This window comes from Sminthopsis crassicaudata, chromosome 3 (genome assembly GCF_048593235.1).
Source record: "Sminthopsis crassicaudata isolate SCR6 chromosome 3, ASM4859323v1, whole genome shotgun sequence".
In the NCBI taxonomy this organism is placed as follows: Eukaryota; Metazoa; Chordata; class Mammalia; order Dasyuromorphia; family Dasyuridae; genus Sminthopsis; species Sminthopsis crassicaudata.
Window position 1 is genome coordinate 632344993 of NC_133619.1, and position 8370 is coordinate 632353362.

Consider the following 8370-nt stretch of genomic DNA (forward strand, 5'->3'; position numbering starts at 1 on the left):
AAATTGAGAACTTGTTGGCTAGGGCACTGAAAGGATGTGATGTACTTCTGAGACAAAGTCTATAATGTTTAAGATACCAAACTCTGGGTTTCCTGTCCCTACAGTAAGCCTTGTATATCCACTCCTAACCTAACAGAAAGATCAAAATTACTAGGAATGTAGAATCAATGTTTTACACTTGAGCTAAAAACTCAATTCAAGATCATAGAACCTGTGATTTCTAGATCTGGCCCATCAATGGACAGAATGCTGGATCTAGAAGCTCAAATGGGATTTCAAATCTTAGTTCAGACATTTCCAAATGAAGAATCTTGAGCACTTAACCCATGATTGCCTCAGTTTTCTCATCTGTAGAATGAGGACAATAGCACTCACTTCCTAATGGAACATCAAATGAGACAATACCTAGAAAGTGCTATATAATGGCTAGCTCTTGTTATTGTAGCTCCTGTCTCAGTGACCATTGGTATAAAACACTCTCCTTATTGGTTGATGTGGATGCCATTCCCTTCAGACATCAACTGGGATGAGTTGGGGGTAGGGGGAACTCCACTTTGATCAGCCTTTTCAGGACTCTTCAACCTACAAGGTTTTTGAAGGGACTCTTCAAGCATCACATTGCTTCTGGCTTCTAGCTTTCAGAGGGAGGATGGAAGGGGCTAATCCCACTTCAAATTCTAGAAGAATAAGTCTCTGGAAAGACATGGAAGAGACTAGAAGCCTCCATGGTATCCTTCTCCCCAGCTTGCTATACTTTCTCTTTCAGGAGATCTAGAACTTTTATTTGATAGAGTTATTTCACTGCTGGTGGGAAATCTCTTTTCTTTGTATCATTTGGTATAGATTCTCCAATGTATTTCTTTTCTGATATCTCTTTTGCCATGCTTTGCCACACTCACAAAGTGAGTTTCTTTGGTTTTTATTATGTATGTTCATTACAACAAAAGGGATAGAGTGGTAATAGGTGGGAAACTTTGAACAGAAAACCTGGAGTTTCCCTTCCTCATCCAAAATAAAAAGACAAAGTAATCATAAAGTAGATTGAACCTGGTCACATCTTCCAGACTAAAAATATTTAAAAGAATAAATAGTTATAATTCTAGGCTTGAATCCCATTTCTATGAGAAGAACAAAGTGGCCTCAGGCCCCAACTTCCTGCTTCTGGTGTGGCAGATATTAAAATCTTCCTTGGAAAAGGGCAGGTGAGAGAAAAGACTGGAGATGTCTCATCATGAATCATACAGGAGCCCACACTATAGGCATGCCTTAGCCATATAGAGAGGATTTTTTAATCTATCTCTCTTTCTGCCTCTGTCTCTGTCTGTTACTGTGTCTTTCCCTCCTTCCTTTCTTCCCTCCCTCCCTCATCCCACCTTCTGTTTGTCTGTCTGTCTCTCCTCTCCCTCGAACTTCTTTCAGTATCTCTTTTTTCTCTGTTTGGGGTCCCTAAAACTACTATAATATCATTAATATTAAGGTTTTCCTTCCCCTTGAAAAGTGTCCAGAAGTTAGTTTGAGCCAAATTATATCCCCCAAATGAATAATATTTAAGGGAGTAGAGTGATTATTCCAACTTGCTACCTTTCCCCCCTGATGTTTCTTCCAACAATAATTATTATTTTTATTTAATTATTAATAAATAATAATAATTGTTGTTTAGTCATTTCAGTCCTGTCCAACTTTTTGAGATCCTGTTTGGGGAAACAGAAAAGTTAAAGGGGTTTGCCATTTTCTTCTCCAACTTAGTTTTAGGAAATTGAGGCAAATAGGATGAAGTAACTTGCCAGGGTCACATAGCAAGCAAGTATCAGAGACCAGATTTAAACTGAGGAAATGACTCTTTCCAACTCTATACATGACATTCTATCTACTGTGCTACAGGTTTACCCATTTATCATTGTTATTATTATTTAAAGGGACAGCAGAAGCCACCTACTTCAATCCTCTAATTATAAAGATGAGGAAACTGATCCAAAAAAATCAAAGGGATTTATCCCTTGTCACAAAGGAAACATATGTCAGAGGCAGGATCTGAATCCAGCTCTTTGGGCTCCAGAGTCAGGCTGGCCCTTTCCAGTCTCCCAGACCACTATCCTGGGAAGGACTAAATGGGACTAGGTAACAATCCATCTGATAAGGTGTTGGAGCAGGAGACCCCTGAACACCCCTTGTGAGTCAGCAAGGCAATTGGAAAATCAGCCATGACAGTTCAGCTTTAGACTACATTGTGGCTTTAGAATAAAGGAAATCCAGGGGCCACTAGGTAGTTCAGTGGATAGAGCACCAGCCCTGAAATCAGGAGGACCTGAGTTCAAATGTGGCCTCAAACACTGGGTGACCCTTGGCAAGTCACTTAACTACAATTGCCTCCAAAAAAATAAAGAATAAAGGAAATCCTGTGATATAGTCCCATGGATGTTCCACTGGTCAGCCTTCAAATGAAGAGTTCAAGTTCCTTGGTTAGCTGAAGACCTTTCAAAAGAGAGCGCTGCAGGCTCATGGATTCTGAGCTGGAAGTGATGTCAGGGGTTCTTTGGTGGGATCCCTCACTTATAGATAAGGAAAAACAGTCACAGAAAGTTCAAACTACTGATAACAATAATTAATACTGGAGATGGTTTAGAAGCAAAAGCAACAAACCCCAAAATCAGTAACAAAGACAATAAAAAAAATTACTATCATTTCCATTATAATTTTAGTATGTAGCATCTCCCATGGGACAGAATTTTTAAAATAACATCTCAGTGACCCACAAGGAGCATCCATGCTATTGGAACCCAAAGCCCTTTCCATGATATTGGGGCAGCCAGGGTCCCATACCATGCATGGGAGGAGCTGGTGAAGGACGTTCTGGAGAGGCCAAAAGGGTGTGCCAAGTACTTAAAGAAATGGGAAGTAGGAGAGAAGCAAACTCACTCATCTATGCCCCAAAGGGGAGAACCTGGAGAGATGGAGAGAATGTAGGAGAAGCAGATTATAGTTCAGTTTAAGGGGGGAAACTTCACAATGGAGGCTGTCCAAGAGAAGGAAGACAATAAGAAGTACAGGCAAGCAGAACAGCATTGAAAACTATATGTGGAATTTCTTTTAAGCCTACGAGTACATGCAAGCTGTACAGAAATGAGGTTCATAGTGTCCCATACATTTAGAGAAGTACTGGAATCAGCATGAAACCTAAGGCAATTGTTAAATTTTCAGGGTGATCACACATGCCTGAGAAATGGGCAAATACTACAAAGTAGGGCTTAATTTGTTACTTTGTTGTATGACTAAACAAGAAAATGCTGATGATGCAGAATACACTTAAAAGTATGTCCAGTATATATTTATTTCCTAGAGACTTAGTTGTTACATAGCTGCACACCTCCATGGGCATTTTTTTATTTTTATTTTCTGTTCTATTCTGTGTATGGAAATTTTACTTTGGAGTTCATTAAGTTCACAATTTTTGTTCAAATTATTATAAATGAACAAGACCATTAAGTCCCAGAGAACATGCACTACCTACTTAGTCCATGGCAAACATCGGTTCAGGGTCCCATTCGTGGAAAATGTCCCTGCCTGGCATTCTTTACAGATAGTGTTGTTTCTCTCTGTGCCTGAAAGAGAAGGAGGCGAGGGATATGTGATGCTCAGCACAGCAATAATGTTTGTTACAACAGAGTCCCTGGATTAGTCAGTCCGTTCCTGGAAGCTCTGTGTCAGAACAAAGAGTATTGAGAACAAATCTAAGAAACATTCCCCCTGACCTGTGGAAAGAAATTTACTACTTTTTAAAATATATTTTATTTTATATCATCTATATTACCCAACATTATCCAAAGAACTCTTTAGAGCAAAAAAATCCAAATGAAAATGACATATTTTTAATGTCTTTTATGTTTAACCAACATTACTAAAAATTTCCCCATCACTTTCTCAAAACTAAGCAATTAACAAAATAATAAATTAAACTCTGATTTATCCTGTTTCTGTATTTTTGAAGTGAACTAATGCTCACATTGAAAATTTAACAATCAGCTCTTGGAAGAAGAGTTCTGACTGATTCCACCATGTCTCTGATGACCTTATCTTACCCAGTGAATCATCTCTTATCAGATATAATCTCTAAAAATAAAAATAAAAAAAGTTCAGCAAACTAAACAGCAATTAAAAAAGTGTAACATTATTTGTAGTGCTCCATACCCATAACCCTCCACTTCTTCACAGAAGCTGGAGATAGAGGATGAAGTAAAGTATTGAAGTGTCTCAGTGGATAGAAACCTGGGCTTGGAGTCAAGAAGATTTTACCTCAATTCTGGGCAATTCACTTGACCTTTGCTTACCTGTTTTTGCTATGATAAAAGAGGGATGATGATAGCATCTACATTCCAGATAACATGTGTAAATCTGGCACATAGTCAGTGCTTGTTTACTTATTGTTATTTAACTATTTATAAGCATACAAATAACTTTGTTTACTTCCAGGACCCTGAATTTAGAGGGAAAAGGCACCTTAGAGATTATTGGGTCCAACTGTCTCATTTGACAGGAGAGAAAACTGAGACCCAAAAGGTCAAGTAAGTGACTTACTTGGCCACACATATTACTCCATCAATATTTGAAAGGTCTTCAATTTGGGCAGCTTCCTTCCTCTCTGCACAAATGCAGATTGTCATTCCTTTCAATTTAAGCAGATGGCCTTTTAGAATTGTATCTGAAACATCCATCCTTTAAAGCCTCTAAAGGGCTGAGTTCTTTTGTACTTAAATAGGCTGACCTCCAGAAAGCCAGAGCCTTGGTCCTATTTTAGAAGCCTCCAACTATGTATATTTTGTGGAAATTGAATTCTTTGTGGATCATCTTCAGGAACCCAGGGGTGTATCATAAACCAATAAGTGGAGCAGTGAGGAAATTGGCAATCAAATTTATGGATAGGCCATGAGTTTATGGTCAAACAATAAAGAGGGATGATCAAAGAAGATAAAATGGTTAGTGTTTATTTTGTAAAATTTAAAAGATTTTGCACAAACAGAACCAATGAAACTAAAATTAGAGGGGAAGATGAAAGGACAACTTGCCTATGGATTTTAGTTCTTACTGAAATTTAATTATATGTAGGATATTTTTCAGGCAGTTTAGAGACTGTCCTACATGTTAGATTATAGGTAGTGGGTTTTAAGTTTTCATAAATTATGTCTGAATTTACTTCAATTGCAGTAAGCAGTAACTTGATTGCTACATGGTATGTATGTGTGTGTGTGTGTGTGTGTGTGTGTGTGTGTGTGTGTGTGTGAGAAAGTGTGGATTTGATGAACCACTACAGAATAGGATATTTTGCATCTGAAGTACTGTGAATAAAAAGTTGTCACCATTCCTAGCAGTAGACATTAAATTGAGTTGCAGTATACATAATCTTCCTGCTTCCTCTCATCAGGGTTTGAGTTTTTGGTGAATTCTGAGGCATCCAAACCAAGTCTTTAAGTACTAATCCATATTGCATATGAAAATGTTAAGTTTTAAAGACTGCGTTGTAATTTGTTTTTTAAGTGCTGAAGCGTTAGGATTACAAGGTGAGAACTCAGGTTGTCTAAACAATTCTCTGGCTCAGAATTCACACCTTTGGTTCAGGCCTTTGAATGGAGTTTACAACTTTGAACTTCTGAGGTAGAGTTTACATGTTTAAAAGAAGTTTGCACCTTTAAGAGGAGCAAGCTCATTGGTTTAAGTATTTCCCCAGGCCCCGTTGAATTCTCACATGCCCATTCTCTGGGAGGATAAAAGAGGCAGCATTGAGACTGGAGTCTGACCCAGGGGAGTTTAGACGGTGGTCTGGAAGGAGAGTCTGGCTAGGAGATTGAGTTGAGATGGCCATCTGGAAGGGTAACTTAGAGATGACTGGACCTTTACAATTTGGCACCCACAATGTGGGGTAAGGACTTTTGGTTATCCTGATTAGGACTGATTCTGAGCCCTTCAGAGGAGCTAGCCAGGACCTTCACACTGAAATAAGAAATTATGTTATGCTCAAGTGCAATAATATATCTATAAAGGTATATTTCACCTTTTCTACTTGAAAGCAGTAATATGTAAAGCTTAACATTTTTCTTTTTTATTTATTTTCATTAAAGCTTTTTATTTTCAAAAAATATGCAGGGATAATTTTTCAACATTAACCCTTGCATAGCCTTGTGTTACAAATTTTCTCCTCCTTCCCCCTACCCCCTTCCCTAGATGGCAAGCAATCCAATATATGTCATACATGTTAAAATATATGTTAAATTCAATATATGTAAACATTCATACAATTCTCTTGCTGCACAAGAAAAATCAGATCAAAAAGGAAAGAAAATGAGTAAGAGACAAAATGCAAGAGAACAACAGCAAAAAATTTTGAGAATGTTATATTGTTGTCCCCATCCAGTTCCCATAGTCCTCTCTCTGGGTATAGATGGCTCTCTTCATCACAACATCCTTGGAACTGGCCTCAATCATCTCATTGCTGGAAAAAGCCACATCAATCAAAATTGATCATTGCATAATCTTGTTGTTACCATCTACAAAAATCTCCTTGTTCTGCTCACTTCACTTAGCATCAATTCATGTAAGTCTCTCCAGACCTCTCTAAAATCATCTTCCTGATCATTTATTATAGAACAATAATATTCCATAACATTCATAGAACATAACTTATTCAGCCATTCTCCAATTCATGGGCATCCAGTCAGTTTCCACTTTCTCACCATTACAAAAAAGGTCTGCCCCAAATATATTTGCACATGTGGGTCCCTTTCCCTCCTTTAAAATATCTTTGGGATATAAGCCCAGTAGAATCGCTGTTGGATTAGAGGGTATGCACAGTTTTATAACTTTTTGAGCACAGTTCCAAACTGCTCTCCAGAATGGTTGGATCCATTCACAGTTTCACCAATAATGTATCAATGTCCCAGTTTTCCCACATCCCTTCCAACTTTCCTCATTATCTTTTCCTGTTATAGCCAATCTGAGAACTGTGTAGTGGTATCTCAGAGTTGTCTTGCTTTGAATTTCTCTGATCAAAAGTGATTTAGAGCACCTTGTTCATGTGATTAGAAATTGTTTTAAATTCTCCATTTGAAAATTGTCAGTCTATGTCTTTAACCATTTATCCACTGGAGAACAGCACATCAACTGTATTTTTAAAAAGAATTATGGAAGATATTGTATGAAAATGATCTTTCAGTAAAATATTGATTAAAAAAATAAAATTAGAGGGGAAGCAGATAACTGGGGAAGGGAACATGGAAAATTTTTGCACTAGATTTTTCTGATAAAAGTTTCATTTTAATTTATATATTAAATTACATCATACATTTTATGTACATCTATATATGAATGTATATGCATGTATTATATATAACATATATTCAAATGTATAAGGATAAGAGTCACTTTTCCAAATGATGGCGGTTTTCAAAGGAAGAAATCTAAGTTATCAATAGCCATGTTTTTGAAATGCTCTAAATCTTTAATAATTAGAGAAATACAAATTATAGTAACTCTGAGGTTTCATCTTATATCCCATTAGATTGACATAGCTGACAAAACAAGGAAAATAGCAAATGATGGAGGGACTGTGAAAAAAAAACCAGATATATTGATGTAGTCTTGGTGAGCTGTGACTTGGTCTGGATATTTTAAAAAATAATTTGGAACTCCCAAAGTTACTATGCAGTGCAACTCTTTTGACTCACTGATACTACTTCTGATCTGATATTTCCAAAGAGTTCAAATAAAGAGTAAAAAGGCCATTATATACACAAATATTTATAGCCTACTTTTTTTTTTCTGTAAAGTATTGGAAATGGAAGGTATGTCCACCAATCAGGGAATGGTTGATTAAATTGTGATGCATGAATTTACAGGAATACTCTTGCAACATAAGAAATGATAAAGTGGATGATTTCTATGAAACATGGGAAAACTTGTATGATACAGAGAGAAGTAAGTAGAACCAGGGGAACAACTTACACTGCAGCAACAACCTTGTGAAGACAACCAACTTAGAGAGACTTGAGAACTCAAATCAATGGAATAACCAACAACAACTCATACTGAAACATGCTACTCATCTCCTAACAAAGAAGTGATGGACACAAGGTGCTGAAAGAGACATATATGCTCTTTGGTCATGGTCAATGAATGGATGTGCTTTGTTTGACTATCTGGTCAAACCTCAGAGACCTCAGAGCTCTTCTATCCTCTGTTTTATCCCCTTTTTCTATAGGTAAGAAAACTGAGGACCAAAGAGGTCAAGGAAACTCAGCATCATATGAACAGTAGGCACAAAGCTTAGTTTTGATGCCTAATCCTCTCACACCAGATCCAAGCATCATCCCATTGTACTACTGG